This window comes from Herpailurus yagouaroundi, unplaced genomic scaffold (genome assembly GCF_014898765.1).
Source record: "Herpailurus yagouaroundi ecotype Mexico unplaced genomic scaffold, PumYag 166, whole genome shotgun sequence".
NCBI lineage: Eukaryota > Metazoa > Chordata > Mammalia > Carnivora > Felidae > Herpailurus > Herpailurus yagouaroundi.
In genome coordinates, this window is record NW_024412407.1 from 17,088,340 (window position 1) to 17,106,322 (window position 17,983).

Here is a 17,983-nt window from a genome sequence, read left to right on the forward strand (position 1 = left end):
CAGAAAAGAACAGAAATGACATTGCACCAGCTCTGAGCTAAATCTTTAAGAGGTCTGGCAACTTCTGCTTCCTTCTTTTTGGAGTCCAGCTGCCACATTATGAGAAAGTCCAAAGAGCCACATGCATGAGAAAGGCCTCCATGGAAGAGAATGAAGGTCCAGCTGACAACTCCAGCTAAGATCACAGCTGACAGTCAACAGTCAACACCAAGTTGCCAGCCCTGTAAGCGAGCGACCTTGGAAATAAATCTTCCAGCTCTAATCACGCTGTCCCAGCAAACAGCACACGGGCCAGAAAGGAGCCATCCTTACCAAACCCCAGCCAGATCCCAAAGCTGTGAGCAAGAAAATAGTTGTTGCTTTAAGCCATGAAATTTGACGGTGATTTGTTAGGCAGCAATAGATAACAAAATTTGGTACCAGAAGTGGGACTGTAACAAAAACCTAAAATCTATGCCAGCTTGAGTCTCAGTGATGGGCAGAATCAAGAAGGGTCTCTAGGAGACAGTTAATAAAGATCTGAAAAACATGAAGAAATGCTGCTGGTGGCTAAAGAAAGGGAGGGAGTCTACATCCTGCACTGACAGAATAACTAGCAAACCCAAAGCATGCAATAGCACGGAAACAGAAAGGGCACCTAACAGATTCATGCATCAGACTATGGAGAATTTCAGCAAGAATGCTGAAAGTACTAAGTGGTTCATGTTAGCTGCCTATGATAAAATACAGGAGTAGTGAGATGAACTAAAAAGGAACCGTTTGGTTCCTTTTCAAGAAGAATTTAGAGGAAATATAGAGGAGCCAAACTTGATGGGTTCAAAATAAAACCATTCCTCATTTCAGCATCTTAGCACAAAGTAAGCTCAAAGTGAGACATGGCTCAAGGCCAAAATCAAATCCTGTGTTGCCAGTAAGATGTGGCCTCAACCTTTTTTGAGCTATCAAAGATGTTAGGTGCTTGGTTCCTCATAGACTATGTTAGGCCAGTGGTTCTAAAACTCTGTGTGCACCAGACTCAGCTGGGGTTGAGGCATGGGTGTTAAAACCCAGACTGCTGCACCCAATTTTCAGGTCTGGAATGGGGTCTGACCTCTGTAGTCTCCAGGTGATATTAATGCTACAGAGACCACACTTTGCAAATCACAGAGCTAGACCAAAAGGCTTTGAAGAATTTTCAGTGTGATTCTAAGAACCATCTCTCCTAGACAGTAGAGCTCATAAGACTCTTAAAGATATTTTCATATAACCCCTGACTTAAAGGCAGTTCAAGGTAGACCCCTGTCTCAAAGAGATTTGTGGGAATGGTTTGTAATGTTGTGAACCCAAAGAGATCTGTGAGAATACACATAAAAACTCCGAAAAACATATCAACGGAAAGAGCATTGGTGTGGACTAAAGAGACATTTCAAAATGAAAAATACCAGGGCCCTTATTCAGACAGGAAGAGGCTACAAATATAAGTCATTTCTTATGGAAAAGTAAGATTCAGAGGACATAACCAAGAGCCTAGAGGGCAGAGACCAGAGCCACGAAGAACCATCCCAGTTAGAAACTTTTCACGAAACCATTGACATTTACCTAGCTGGATTTTAGAACCGCTGTGGACCAGGGAGGGCTAGGTGTCTCCCATTTCCCTGTTCTGTGTTTTCAAAAAAAAAAAAAATAACAGCATTACTGAGATATAATTCACCTACCATATGATTTACCCAAGGTTTGCAACTCAGGTTTTTAGGATATTCACAGATACAAGCAAGTTACTTTTAAAAAATTCCATTACCGGGGTGCCTGGGTGGCTCAGTCGGTTAAGCATCCGACTTTGGCTCAGGTCATGATCTCGCGGTCCGTGAGTTCGAGCCCCGCGTCGGGCTCTGTGCTGACAGCTCAGGGCCTGGAGCCTGTTTCAGATTCTGTGTCTCCCTCTCTCTGCCCCTCCCCCGTTCATGCTCTGTCTCTCTCTGTCTCAAAAATAAATAAAAGTTAAAAAAAAAATTAAAAAAAAATTCCATTACCTCAAAAGAAACCTGTACTCTTTAGTTATCATCCCCATATACCCATCCCACCCATATACTCAGCTCTAAGAAGCTGCTAATCTACTTTGTCTTTATAGATTTGTCCATTCTGGACATTTCATATTGATGGAATCATACACTATGTGGTCTCCGTGACCCACTTCTTGCACCTAGCACATTTTCAAGGTTCATCCACGTTGCAATATGTATCAGTACTTCATTCCATTGTACGGATACACTACATTTCATGTATCTGTTCATCAGTTGATAGATATTTGAGTTGTTTCCACCTTTTGGCTATTATAACCTTATGTGATATTCCTGTACAAGTTTTGGGTGGACATATGTTTTCTCTTGGATATACACTTAGGAAAGGTCAAATGCTAACTATGTTTAACCTTTTGTGGAACTGCCAGACTGTTTCCAAAGCAATGGCATCATTTTACATCTCCACCAGCAGTGTATCATTGTGACTTCTCCACAGCCTCTGATGCCTCTTTGAAGGGGAGCGTCTGTGGCAATTTTCCTGTCCCTGCCTTGCCATTGCATGTTGGGTCAGGGGAGGAGAGCAAATAATTTGTGCCTTTAGTTCACAGGTATTTGGTTGAGAACAGCTGCACCAAAAGAGCCTCATCTGTACCTGGACCTGACATGAATGAGCTCCTGGACTCAAGCTAACATAGCAATAGAGCAAGACTTGTGGGAGTCTTGGGTGTGGGCGAGTGCAGTGTGCACGTGTGTGAGTGGCCAGAGTGCGCCCTGTAGTAAACTGCTGTTCTGGTGATCACCTCCAATGAACCACCCTTGTAGGTATCCACTCCTTGTGGAGTTCTTTCCCACATGGACTCTGGGCTGGGCCGATTACTGCTTGAACCATCAGACAATGACAAAAATGATGCAGTGCCAGTTGTAGGCCTAGCCCTTAACTGCTTGGGCAGCATCCTCTTCTTCCATTTGGAACCCAGATACCACAAGGCAACCTAAGCCGCCACTGGGTCCCAGCTGATCTCCCCAACCAAGACTCGGAGGACCACAGCCATCCCAGCATCCAGATGATACCGCAAAAAAACAGAACCTCCTGGACAACTCAGTGAGTCACGAGATAAATTGCTGTTTTAGACTATCTGGTTTTGGAGTGGTTTGTTACACTGCCATAAATAACCCCAACAAGTCCCTTTTAGTGGCATTTTAAGCTTCACTTCTCTCTAGGCATGACAGACAAATTATAAAGAAATATACTGTGCAGTAAACTTTTTTTTCCCCTCTAAAAGCTTAATCTATTGTACTTAGGATCAATTCAGCAATCATTGAAGCATATGAAATACACCTTCTAAGTCTCAGGAGAATTTCCTTAGAGTCTATCTTAGAGTGTAAGTGACTAATAGTGACAAGAACTTAAAAGTTTCCGTTTTCAGTAAAAAACAATAAGCAGCTGCACAAGCCATCAAAGAGGACTGGCCACGGATGGGAATCTCAGCATCAGCTGACATCTCCTGGTGCTCAGCAAGGCACACGAGGATCACAGACAAATGTGAGGAAAGTCCCTGAGTATCAGATAAATTCACAACAGGCATTCGGAAGGCAGGCGAGGGATAGACAAGTGCCAAGCAGTCTGTGGTCATGGCCACAATTCCTCAAGGCACAGTCACGGGGTTAAGATGGCAGGTCTTTTGAAGCCAGTTGTTATGGCAACCAGAAAGGATTTTTAACATCAGTGACACCAGTACGAGTTTCTAAACTCTTATGCTATGTTTTCTCTTATGCTGACACGGCTGCTGTCCTTTTGCTTAGCTCCTCTTTCTTTATTCTTATTTTTAATGTTTGAGAGAGAAACAGAAAGTGTGTACGTGACTGGGGGAAGGGCAGAGAGAGAGGAAGACAGAATCCCAAGCAGGCCCTGCACTGTCAGCACAGAGCCCAATGCGGGGCTCCATCTCATGGCCATGAGATCATGACCTGAACCAAAATGAAGAGTCTGACACAACTGAGCTACCCAGGCACCCCTGCTCCTCTGGATTTAACGGGCTCTCACATGTCTGCTCCAGTCACCCCTGACTTTCAGTTCATCTTATAGATGATGGCATGCAAGGATCCTGGAGGCTTTCTGCATCTCGAGAATACGGACAATAATAAATTCCTTACAGCATAGAATTATTCTAATTTCCACAGAACAATGCATTAAAAAGTTCCAGACATATAATAAACTCCCAGTATATTACACTATCAATATACTATATGTGCTAACTTTGTTCAATTACATCTGCCCTAAAAACAATGACTTTCAAGGAAAAAAATGTAAATAGAGTATCAACTCATTAACCTATTAATAGACACCTCGTTTAAACAAACTGTAGTACAGCTATACAGTGAGATGCTAACGTAGAAGAAATAATAGGGGTGCCTGGGTGGCTCAGTTGATTAAGCATCAGATTTTGGCTCAGATCATGATCTCCCAGTCCGAGAGTTCGAGCTCCACATCAGGCTCTGCACTGACAGCTCAGAGCCTGGAGTCTACTTTGGATTCTGTGTCTCCCTCTCTCTCTGCCCCTCTCCCCTTGTGCTCTGTCTCTCTCAAAAATAAATAAAAGTTTAAAAAATGTTTTTAGGGGCGCCTGGGTGGCGCAGTCGGTTAAGCGTCCGACTTCAGCCAGGTCACGATCTCGCGGTCCGTGAGTTCGAGCCCCGCGTCGGGCTCTGGGCTGATGGCTCAGAGCCTGGAGCCTGTTTCCGGTTCTGTGTCTCCCTCTCTCTCTGCCCCTCGCCCATTCATGCTCTCTCTCTGTCCCAAAAATAAATAAACGTTGAAAAAAAAATTTTTTTAAATGTTTTTAAAAAGAAATAATAAAGGAAGAGGGCTTTGAAAATTTGATGTGGAAAATTTCTAATACATAAATATGAAAAAACCAAGTTTAAAGAACATACAATCCCATTTTTAAAAAATGTTTATTTATTTTTGAGAGAGAGAGAGAGACAGACAGACAGCGTGCAAGTCGGGGAGAGGCAGAGAGAGAAGCAGACGCAGAATCTGAAACAGGCTCCAGGCTCTGAGCTGTCAACACAGAGACCAACACGGGGCTTCAACTTGGAAACAGCAAGATCATGACCTGAGCTGAAGCTGGACACTCAACTGACTGAGCCACCAAGGCATCCCCATATAAGTCCACTTTAAAAATAAGTATATACTTGGGGTGCCTGGGTGGCTCAGTTGGTTAAGTGTCTGACTTTGGCTCAGGTCATGATCTGATAGCTCATGAGTTCAAACCTTGCATCGGGCTCTGTGCTGACAGCTCAGAGCCTGGAGCCTGCTTTGGATTCTGTGTCTTCCTCTCTCTCTGCCTCTCCCGTGCTCACACATGTGCTCTTTGTCAAAAATAAACAAACATTAAAAAAAAAAAAAAAGCATATACTCTGTAGATGCATAGAAAAAAAATCTGGTAAAAACCACCAGATTCCATGGACACCACAATTTGGGTGGGAATTTCAGTTTCTACAGAATACATTGCTATAATACTTGGTTTTTTAATAATAAGCACATGAGTCTTATAAACAGAAAAACATAAATGTAAAGACCACAGATCCTTCTTTAAAAATATCATGCTTTTACCTGAATTCGTTCACAAGGTTTTCAGCGTTCATTCTTCTTTAGCACTCAGAGCAGCTCAAGTCTGTTTTTAGAACAGTGTCAGAAGCTGCTATATGAGCTGTTTCCTGTATGGGGCAGCTATTTTTAATTAATGAACATTTTGTTGTAAGAGTTCACTGGAAATAAAACCACCAGTCTGCAAGTCAGACTAAAGAAAAGCTTACTCTGTAGAAAGATTTCAGTTATAAAAACATACTCTAAAAGGTATTTGACAGTATGTAATATTTACTTTATTAATAAAAACTTTATTTCCATAGTGATACTAAGATCCATCTCATTTAAAACTTCCTCAAGGAAATCTAAATTCTATTTCATTACTCCTAAAAAAAAAAAGAAAATACAGCATCCTTCCTATCACAGGCACTCAAATATGAGTTGTGGGGAACATCAGAGGTGAGACAGAAAAGAGATGAATTACAAAAACAGAATAATGGTTTCCAAACATTTATTGAGCAACAATGTGAAAATGCTGTTCTATTCTGACTTGAAGAATTAAAATTGGGGTTACTCCATCTGTAAGTATATTAGTAACATAATCATCCCTTCTAATTAATTAGATTCCCCCCAAGTTTATGAGACAATATGGCTCAAGAGACAGCTACTATAGAAACAAGTTATATTTATCTACCCAGTTCCTCAACCCACGGGTTCACAGCACTACAAGGAGATCTCTCGGAGAGCCAACAGCAGGAACAGTAGGTAAGAACTCAATGGTTAGGGAGCAGCACCAGAGTTCGAAAGGCCCCACCCAAGCCATTCCCCGCCAGAACAAAAATAGGATTTTCCTGCAGATCTAAGAGAAGGTTCTAAGAAGGCCCCTCCTCCCTGCACTGTGTGCAGTAAAGTGTCTGGTCACAAAAACAAGGGTTGATTGTTCTCTTGCCAAACTGTACTCCTCCTGACAGGTGGCAATCCACCCATTTATACTAAACTCTACCCATACTCTTTCCACTCACCACTTCCCTAAATTCCTTGCATTTGTAGACTGTTACACAATTTTAAAAGTACCTTCTTATCCATTAATTTAACTCAAGCAGGTTATAGGATTTCTACCTAATACATTGAACAAAAAAATGCTGGCATTTAAAACACACTCTGAGAATGGGATGGTAAAGGCTCTAATGTCCTAAGAAGGCCTTGCTTACAGCACATCCTGCAGAGGGTTGTGATGGTTAATTCTATGTGTCCACTTGGAGGGTGTTTTTGGATAAGATTAACATTTAAATCAGTGAATACTGGGGCGCCTGGGTGGCGCAGTCGGTTAAGCGTCCGACTTCAGCCAGGTCACGATCTCGCGGTCCGTGAGTTCGAGCCCCGCGTCAGGCTCTGGGCTGATGGCTCGGAGCCTGGAGCCTGTTTCCGATTCTGTGTCTCCCTCTCTCTCTGCCCCTCCCCCGTTCATGCTCTGTCTCTCTCTGTCCCAAAAATAAATAAACGTTGAAAAAAAAAATTAAAAAAAAAAAATAATAAATCAGTGAATACTGCCAATCAACACCACAATGAGATACCACCTCACATCTCTCAGAATGGTTAGAATTAACAACTCAGGAAAGAACAGATGTTGGTGAAGATGTGGAGAAAGGGGAACCCTTTTACACTGTTGGTGGGAATGCAAACTGGTGCAGCCACTCTGGAAAACGGTATGGAGGTTCCTCAAAAAATTAAAACTAGAGCTACCCTAAGACCCAGCAATTGCCCTACTAGGGATGTTGTATCCGAAGGATACAAAAATGCTGAAGGGGCACATATATACATACATACATACCACGTGTGGTTATGCTTCATCCTAACTTCCCCCACCACATCAGCCTTCTCTCATCTTGTCCAATGTGGCCTGCCATCACTGAGCAGCGCCACCCACAGGGCATCGCTGTACATCCACTCACAGAGCTACTTCTCCAGGCTCTACTTCTGGCCCCTCCCACCCATCTTCCCATGAAGATGGTACCCACAGCCTACCCTGACAGTTGCCATGTTGGCACTTACTTTTCTGCCACCAAACCAACATTGTGAAATATTTCTTGCATATAAGCTTTTAAAACATATACTTTCTAGCACTTTCTATCGTCTTTACCTCTTCCTCATCATCTCTCATTTCCACAACATATCTTGCCCTAGGGTCACTTTAGCACTCCAGCTTTTGATCCCTATCACAAATTGAACTTGTTGACAGAATAGGTATTATACACACTTCACAGATGACGACACAGAGGTAGAAAGAGATGAAGTGACTTGTATAAGTTCAGATTATAAATTAACAACAAAATTACAATTAGGACCCATTTTCTATTAACTTAGTTTAATTTCTGTTATACACGGAGGCTATTCATAAGCATAAGATCTGGAGTCAGGTTATGCTTGCTCTACTATTTATCAAACTATGACCCTCAGGTCTATGAAGCTATTAGTTTATTAAGCTATTAGTGGCTTGATTTCCGCATCTGTAAAAACTAGAGTAGTATTGACTTTCAACGGGATTTTAAGGAGATTTCCTAAGCTAAAATGGGTAAAACACTTTGAACACTGTCTGACACATAGGAAACTCTTAGTAAACTTTATCCACTCTCCTTATTGTTTATAATTTAATCAGCCTTTCTACGATTATGGTACAAATGACCTACTTACACTTATCCTTTTTCTTTAATCATTCGTAAACTCTTAAATTTCAGCTGGATGAGGCCAAATACATTTAAAAGCCGCTGATGAATCCACTGTTTATTCACCTAGCATGGTTTACTGCACTGCATGTCAATAAGTACTTCAAAGAAACTGGACACAGAAAGGAAAAATCACAACTCAGATAACATTTCTACCTGTTGAGCTGGCTAGTTATTGGCTACATGAAATAGCCAGTCAGTACAGCACTTAATTTTGTCCCTTATGAGGTCACTTTATAGAATGTTGACCACAGTATTTTTTTATTTTTATTTTTTATTTTTTTTCAGCATATGAAGTTTATTGTCAAATTGGTTTCCATACAACACCCAGTGCTCATCCCAAAAGATGTCTTCTTCAATACCCATCACCTACCCTCCCCGCCCTCCCACCCCCCATCAATCCTCAGTTTGTTCTCAGTTTTTAAGAGTCTCTTATGCTTTGGCTCTCTCCCACTCTAACCTCTTTTTTTTTCCTTCCCCTCCCCCATGGGTTTCTGTTAAGTTTCTCAGGATCCCCATAAGAGTGAAAACATATGGTATCTGTCCTTCTCTGTATGGCTTATTTCACTTAGCATAACACTCTCCAGTTCCATCCACGTTGCTACAAAGGGCCATATTTCATTCTTTCTCATTGCCACGTAGTACTCCATTGTGTATATAAACCACAATTTCTTTATCCACTCATCAGTTGATGGACATTTAGGCTCTTTCCATAATTTGGCTATTGTTGAGAGTACTGCTATAAACATTGGGGTACAAGTGCCCCTATGCATCAGGACTCCTGTATCCCTTGGGTAAATTCCTAGCAGTGCTACTGCTGGGTCATAGGGTAGGTCTATTTTTAATTTTTTGAGGAACCTCCACACTGTTTTCCAGAGTGGCTGCACCAATTTGCATTCCCACCAACAGCGCAAGAGAGTTCCCGGACCAAACACAGTATTGATATGGCTACATTCTCAACTCAAACGGCAAATACACTGCGTGATCCTATTCTTCTGCCATTTTGACCTTGGGCCTCTACCCAACACATTCAATTACTCTGCCCATGTGGATTAATGCTTCTGTGAAGACGTGGGCAGGTGGTCAGAATATCTGAGCTTTCATTTAAATTCTCACACAACCTTTTCAGACCTCAGTATTGACAATAATGATACCACCACCAACCCCCTCCCCCACTACTTCACAGGTTTTTCAGAAAAACAAAAAACAAAGCAAAACAAAAAAACAGTCAAGACAAACCATAAAAAACAGGCATTTAACTCAGGCTTCCAAGTCTGCTGCACAGAGGGGGAAAAATCGTGTGTGGGGACGGCATCAATGTTTCTCCAAATGAAGGCATCTTACCATCTTATTAGTATTTAATCCACAATAAGAATACTTCTGACACGGATGCTTTTTATTTCATATTGTAAAAGGCTTTGTTAGGAAGATTTCTCACAATAAGGCAGACCCGAATTGACGTTTTTACCCTCCTCTGCTAGCTCTGTGACTTTGAGCAAGCTAGCTAACATTTTAGATTCCTGGGTCTCGTTTGCTTGTTTGCTTTTTGGTACTGGTGGTCTTATTGAACGAAGAAGACAATTTTACCTTTTCTCTCGCAGGGTTATGAGGAGCAAGTGAGGTCACACACACCAAGTTATGAGCAAGGCAGCAGCAGTCAACACTGCTGCCCTACTCCTCCAGCAGTGAGAAGGCAGTCGGTTTCACTCGCGCCTGGATTTCCAAAGCTGTCTAAGTGGATTTGCTAACTGATGGGAGTTAACACAAGAACTGATCCAAGAACTACAAGAAGTAAGTTTAAAACCTACCCACAGAAAAAATACAGGGTGAGTAAAAGTTTTAGCAACACTTGTTAGTTGCAATTCACAGTACCTATGTTGCATTTTCTTTCTGCTCTCACAGCCTTAAATATAGCCCTGGCACAAGTAAGTATAGGGAGAGCTGATAAAAATGACAATGCCTGGGGCACCTAAGTGGTTCAGTTGGTTGAGCACCTGACTCTTGATTTTGGGTCAGGTCATGATACCAGGGTCATGGGATCGAGCCTTGTATCAGGCTCCATGCTGAGTGTGAAACCTGCTTAAGATCCTCTCTCTCTTTCCCTCTGCCCCTCTCCCCAACTAATGTTCTCTCCCTCTAAAAACAAAACAAAACAAAACAAACAAAAAAAACAGAAAAAGAAAAAGGAAATGTCAATGCCCCATCTGCCTCACCAAGATCTAGGACCCAAACTCACATATTTCAAGAGGTACAATCTGTAGGAGTGCTCACAATACTGACTCCATCTTTGGCCCTCCATCTTGTTCATGTTTGCTCAATGACCTCTCTTCGGGCTACGTGTCCCAGGTCCCTTGGACATTGACATACATACCTTAGGGATACCTGCCAAGGCCAGAATGAGTTTAGGCTTATTTTGGCTTCCCAGGAATCTGTTGAAGATAACACAGACTTCCTTCTTTCCTGACGCACAGGAGGTGCCACAAGATTTAAAGGGTATGTGCAAGCCCTTTGAGGCGCGTGTCAACTTTTGGTCTCACTACAGTGCGCTTCTGCATGTCCCCTCGCTTCATAAAGTCTGTGGACGAAGGTCTGGATTTTGCTGAGAATAACTCTGAAGCTGCTGTGGATTGTCCTTGCCCTATCTCCCCCCGTGTCAGTAAGGTACCCTGAATACAACTCTGTAAAAGATACGCAGTGTCTTTCTTTGTTTCCTGGTCTCCAAGTGCCCTGTCTGTTTGAGAGATACTTCACTATCTCTCCTCCACCTTCTAACACCTTCTCATTTTAAATTTGGCCCTGGATGTTTGCAATCTGCCAAAAAAGAATGTTTTCTTATCATCTTTTTCTCTAAGGCGTAAGATTTTTCAAAATGTGGTTTCATCCCATTAGCAAGCCCAGCAGAAAATAGAGTATGTAAGCACACAGAAAGGCTAAGTTTTATCCCAGATACACACATGCTCACACATGCACAGATAGCGTTGTACTGGGTTGTGGTTAAAAAGTTTGCTATTCAAAAGCACAGTTACTAACTGCTTTCCTTTTGAAAACAGGTAACTGACAATAACACTGCTTTTTAAAAGGTCATTACTATTATAAAAGACAGTTTAAAAGGCTGGACTGTTGGGGCACGTGGGTGGCTCAGTCGGTTAAGCATCCGACTCTTGATCTCAACCCAGGTCATGATTTCACAATTTGTGAGACTGAGCCCTGTGTTGGACTGCAGTGCCTGCTTAGGATTCTCTTTCTCCCTCTCTCTGCCCCTCCCCCTGCCTCCCTTTCTCTCTCTCTGTCTCAAAATAAATAAATAAACTTAAAAAGAAATTTAAAAATAAAAGCCTTGACTATTAAAAAGAAAGTTTTTCCTCCTACTGAACTTCAGTCCAAATGATCATTAAAATGCCCAAATAACTGATATATCTCCAAGTCAAGACACATATATGAACGAATCAGTAGGGAGAGGACAGGTACAAAGGAAAAAAATATTTTATTAATTCCAGTCATGGTGCTAGATTATATGCCAGGCACACCTCTAGAATTCCCCCTTTAATCCACCTAATCCTGTAAGTATCACAATGTGGTAGCTAGATTTCATAGTTCTTCATTTTAATTCATAACCTAATGAAGGTCATTTTCTTGCAGTCACAGGACTGACAAGGTTGGACATTACACCTCTTGACCAGCAGTGCCTGATTTAGGCAGAATAGGGTCCACATTCAGGATTATGGATAAAGGTACAATTTAGAACATCCTTCAGTCTCTTAGTTTTCTCCTTAAATAGACTGCACTCAAAACAATAGCTTAATTGGCACAGAACTGGAACTCAAAGAGCAAGAACAGCCAGTGACTTGCTCTAAGATGTTGGGAAAGCCAATTTCTATGGACCTCTATTTGTATGGCAGAACTTTGCAGTTTCTGATAGCTAAGATTTTAATGATTCATGCCTTTAAGAGGACACATTCTAAGTAACAAATTCCATCACCAGAAACTTTATCAGAATTAACATAAGGACATAATTTAAATAAATAGCAGAAAAACAAACTCTAGGGTGCAAATTCTTTTCCCGTAGCACCCTGACTGCCTATACCCTCTCCCACCTCCACAAGAATGGCTGACCTGGCCTCCTAACCTTATAGGACTGCCTAGAATTCTTGCCTGTCCTGCCACCTAGTGGCAGCAAGGATTCACATGACCAGAGCAAATGATGACTCTTGTGTTCAAAGGCTGTTAAGGCTGTTCCCTCAGCCACCTGCTGAGAATGACTGTCCCCTTGGGACTCTGGCCTTCAGATGCCTCCTACCTCACAAAAAAAACTGGTCTTCATTAGGACAACCTTAATTTCCAGAGGAGCCATCAATTGAGAAGCCACTGTATTTGCTAAATATTTGTTTAAATGGTAAAACATACAGATGAGATTTTAAAGAGACTCAAAGACTCATACAAGTAGAAAATGATCTCTTCAAAGATATCATCCATCTCTTGGGGGCACCTGGGTGGCTCAGTTGGTTAAGCGTCCAACTTCAGCTTAAGTCATGGTCTCATGATCTCATGGTTCATGAGTTTGAGCCCCACATTAGGCTTTCTGCTGTCAGTGCAGAGCCCACATAGGATCCTCTGCCTGCCCCCACTCCATCCCTCCCCGCCCCCACACTCTCTATCTCTCTCAAAAATAAGTAAACATTACAAAAATAAAAAATAAATGAAAAATAAAAGAAATTATCCATCTACTGGATTCAAGGGCACTGTGCTACACAACTCTGGGGGTCTGAAGGAGCATTCACAACCTAGCATATATGAAGGGCACGCCATGGACTATTCGCATATGCCCAAGGGCCCTGATAAGACTCCAAAACTTGCTATACAAAACTTGTCAGAACTCCCCCTTGCTTCTTTCTTTGCATCAGGAGACTCCTGGCCTTATATGCAAAACTAGGCTCCAGAAATGCTTACTTATTTAAAAAAAATCTTCAAACAAACCTTTAACAATCCTTATTAGTAAGGGGTCAAATGGCTGGTAGCTTCTACAGCTCTCTGTTGGTTCCACTTTATATTCAAAATAGAAAAACTCTCTGTGGGGAATGGGCAAGTAGGTGAAAGGGATTAAGAGGTACCAACTTCCAGTTATAAACAAAGTCGTGGGGATGAAAAGTACAGCATAGGGAATATAGTCAATAATATTGTAACAATTTTATATGGTGACAGATGGTAGCTGCACTTACGATGAGCACAGCCTAATGTACAGAGTTGCTGAATCACTATGTTGTATACCTGAAATTACAGTAACATTGTGTCTCAACTGTAACACCAATAACAAGAGTTAAAACAGTAAGAAAAGCTCTCTGTGAATGGTTTCCTGACGCTTAGCCAAAAAGGAATAAAGCAGCATAGGGGTAGTTAACACATTTCCTTTCTTTTAATCAAGTTGCCCCTTCCCAGAAGTGAGGAAATAGCAGTTAATCAATCCCCTTTGTGTGTGTATGATTTTTTTTTTTTTTATTGTTTCAGTGATAGGCAGAGAAGTTCAGAAAAAAGAGGAGAATCTGTATTAAGAATGTACCATGTGGAGCACCTAGGTGGCTCATTCGGTCAAGCCTCCCACTTCGGTTCAGGTCATTATCTCACAGCTTGTGAGTTTGAGCCCCAGTTGTGCTCCGTGCTGACAGCTCGGAGAGTGGAGCCTGCTTCAGTTTCTGGGTCTCCCTGGCTCTCTGCTCCTCCCCCACTCGTGCTCTCTTTCTCCCTCTTTCTCAAAAATAAATAAGCATTAAAAAAAATTTTTTTAAAAAGAAGCTACCATGTGACAGACACCAAGCTAAGGCTTTCATACACACACACACACACACACACACACACACACACACACACACAGGTTATCTTTCCCAAGAAAAATTAGAGCAATGGTAGCACACTCAGAAGTCAATCCCCACTTTGTCAGTTACTGGGAGTACAACCTTGAAAACATATATAAATTCTCTGAAGCCTAGTTTCCTCCAATGTCATATGGGAACAATACGTTCTATAATGTGCACTAACAGCTATGCACCGTGCCTGGCGTGTGTTGATTGCATTCTCTCCCTTATCACACTGGCTATATTTTCTTGAAACTACTGGAGTCATGGGGGGCGGGGGGGGGGGGGGGGGGGCAGCTTCAGAGAACTAGAGTCCCAAGTATTTCTGCACTTACAAACTGTCTCCAGCCTTTTGTCTATTTAAAAAAAATATATTTGCTGAGGCGTCTGGGTGGCTCAGTCGGTTAAGCATTCAACTTCAGCTCGGGTCATAATCTCACAGTTTGTGGGTTCAAGCCCCATGTCAGCCTCTGTGCTGACAGCTCAGAGCCTGGAGCCTGCTTCAGATTCTGTATCTCCCTCTGTCTCTGCCCCCTGCCCCGACTCATGCTCTCTCTCAAAATACAAATAAATGTTAAAAACAAATTGTTTTAAATAGTTGGAAACTTATTATTTTGAAAATTAAGTTTCATTTTGAATGTAAGTATAAGGTAGCTTCCTCACAGATGAAAAATAAATAAGCAGAAAAAGAAATAATGCATCATTGAATTTGACAATTACCAGAAAAAGGCAAACCATGGAGTAAGCTGTAACGGCATTTAAGGCTGCCACATGGAGAATGGAAAAGTGAATTTTCTAGCAACTTTCCTATGACTGATATGCAGTGTTTACTTGTTATTAACCACCTGACATTATGCAGAAACCAAACCAAATTTATAAGAAAAAGGTCATACTTAAAACCTTTAAAAAGACAGAAAATAATAGTCACAGGGCAGAAGGCATAAACTGGGAACAAGCAGATACTTGCATTTAAAAAATATACAGCATTCTTAAAATTCCCCCAGGAAGGTTTTTGTTTGCTTTACAGCATCTCTCAGTACTCTGTGCAAATATGTGAATTCCACTTCTGCTAGATGTGTAAATTCACAGCAAATAAATAATGTACCTGGCAAAAAGACATCAAAAGAAATAAATGAATCAAGGGAAATATTACTACTAAACTCATCAAGTAAAAGCCTCTTAAGCTCTGAGGCAGTTTTCATTATCTTGTTAGCTTCTAAGACTGAAGAAATCATTTGAAAACTTTTATTACAAGCCCGGAGATACAGAAGGAGACATGAAAACCTACATCTGACAAGGTCTTAATTAAATGCATCAGTAAATTTTGTATTTACATCAGTTTTAGTTGCTTGAATAGTGCTTATGTTCCCCCCCCCCCCCATACGTTCCTGATTCAAAACAGGACTGACTTTCCAAAGGAAAAATATTTTCCCTAACTGGAATATTCTATTATCACACAAAAGCTTAGAAAAATCAGTATTAACTTTGAACACGATGAATAATTTTTGGACCCTCAGACACAGGAACAAGTAACACACATCATACATAATTACTACAAATACAACTTCATAACAAATTCACTAGTAATCTACTGGAGAAAATGAGTTACTTGTATTCTTTATCTCAGTTAAAAGCATTTTAAAATACCCAGCTATTCAATATAAACAATATATAGAAAGCCCATGAATTTTTAAGAGACCTAGGCTGAAATAGTCAATCTGCAATACAGTAATTGTGATCTTGGACATGCTATTTCATTTCTCTAAGTCAGTTTCACTGTCTATAAAATGATAATATCTATTTCACAGGATTATCATTAACATCATGAAATATATACAGAGGAAACCATAAGGTCTACAGTACCTCGTAGAATCTAAATAGATCCTCAAATAACCAACCTTTCTTTGCCTTAGTTTTTCAGCATCTTTCTCAAAACCAATCCTCCCAATTTTTTTTTTTCATACAACCCATTAAAACTTCTGACTCTGCACCCCAGGACATGACCATTTATAAATTACACATGTACTACTGTACTAATGTATTAAAAAATACAAAAAGTAGAACTTTTAATAAGAGGCTCTAAAGATAAAATGAAAACCTGTTTATTTTTCTTTAATTTTTTAAAGTTTATTTATTCACTTTGAGAGAGAGAGAGAGAATGTGTGTGTGTGTGTGTGTGTGTGTGTGTGTGTGTGTGTGTGTGTGTGTACAAGTGGGGGAGGAGCAGAGAGAGAGGGAGAGAGAATCCCAAGCAGGCTCTGCATCATCAGCACAGAACTACCAACCGGTGAGATTGTGACCTAAGCCAAAGTCGGATGTTTAACCAACTGAGCCACCCAGGAGCCCTGAAAAGCAGTGTTGGCTTCATATTACTTAATATCTCAAAGCATGGTAAAGCTTAAGTCAAAATTCATACTTCACACTGGATGTACATCCAGACTTCAGAGAATCTTTGTGATAATTCTGATTTTATTTTTTTGGTCACCTGCTTGTCCTGTCCGGTTAAACAGTCACTGTTTTTGCCTCATCATGTGACTCAGAACTACTAGAAATGTAAACTCTACTATTTACTTGTTTATTTGGGTTTTATTTTTAGGCTTATCTTCAAACTGTGGTTTCCTTAAGAGTATTTTTACATTCATGCACCATTTCGTGAGAGTTTAAAGCTAGACAATATATTCTGTAAATCCACTGAACCAACCACACGCAAACTACAAAGTTCAGGATGCCTGGGTGGCTCAGTCGTTAAGCATCTGACTTCAGCTCAGGTCATGATCTCACAGTTCATGAGTTTGAGTCCCACATCCCATGAGCACAAGCCCTGCTTGGGATGAACTCCAGCCCCTCTCTCTGCCCCTCTTGGGATTCTCTCTTTCTCTCTGCCCCTCTCTCATGTAAGCCCTCCCCCCACCCCCCACCCCCCCCGCCCCTCTCCCTCAAAAAAAAAAAAAAAAAAGTTCAGCAAAATACTAAAAGCAAAAAACAAACAAACAAAAAATCCCTGCCATGCCTTTTGAGTCACAGAATTGCCTTTCTCTTTTCAGGAAGCCTTACCTACCACATGGATATGAATATGTGACATTCAGACGAGGAAGCCACTATCAACATATACAATAACTAAGATGACATTTCACCATACATTGTAAATGCTGGTAAAGATTTTTAAAAAAGAAATCAAAGTTTGAATATTTTCTCCTAACACCTGGATTGTCTTACATATCCCCAAGTATACACACACTTTACACCCCACTTGGCCTTAAACTTTTAATACAGCCTCCTCCAGTCTATGTTCTGCATGGCCTCAAACTGTTACCTTTCTAAATTATAAGTCTGATCATGTTACCCACTCCCTTCTCAGATATCCTCCATGGCACAACAACTCCTTACAGGGTAAATCCAAACCCTTTAGCCTTGCATACAAAGTCTATGATATGGAGAAGGATATTTATGAGGGAGCATAAGGCACGCTGAGGACAAAGTTCAAGTTAGCACCCCCCTCCCAGGACTGTGCTATGTGTGATATTCCTTGGACATTTCCAGCTGCCCGAGAACAGGAAAGGACAAAGAAAACAAATAGTTAAACTGATAAGAGTCTTCACCAGTTTAAAAGAAAAAGGCAATCCCATCAATAGCCTAAAGTCCAGGAACTCCTTACTGTCTTAATGTTGATGCTTTGCTAGAGGGAAGAACAACCTTAGCTTGACAACAGCTAGGCCTCTAGTAATCTGTGAGTCTTTAGCCTATGAAAATCTCTTTGAAAACTTCCTTTTTGACTTTACCTCCCCCAACTCCATGGTATATAACCAGTCATTCTTCACAACCCCAGTG

General features: G+C 41.1%; 1 protein-coding gene and 1 long non-coding RNA gene across 4 annotated transcripts in view; one reads left to right on the forward strand and one right to left on the reverse strand.

Moving 5' to 3' along the window:
• The window catches only part of FGD4 (FYVE, RhoGEF and PH domain containing 4), a 250,933-nt gene that overhangs the window by 186,471 nt on the left and 46,479 nt on the right, over window positions 1-17,983 (reverse strand). The window lies entirely within an intron of this gene.
• On the forward strand, window positions 2,033-10,360 carry LOC121038742 (uncharacterized). Its single transcript, XR_005794481.1, has 3 exons — window positions 2,033-3,099; window positions 6,210-6,351; window positions 9,911-10,360. It is a non-coding gene; the product is annotated as an uncharacterized LOC121038742 (long non-coding RNA).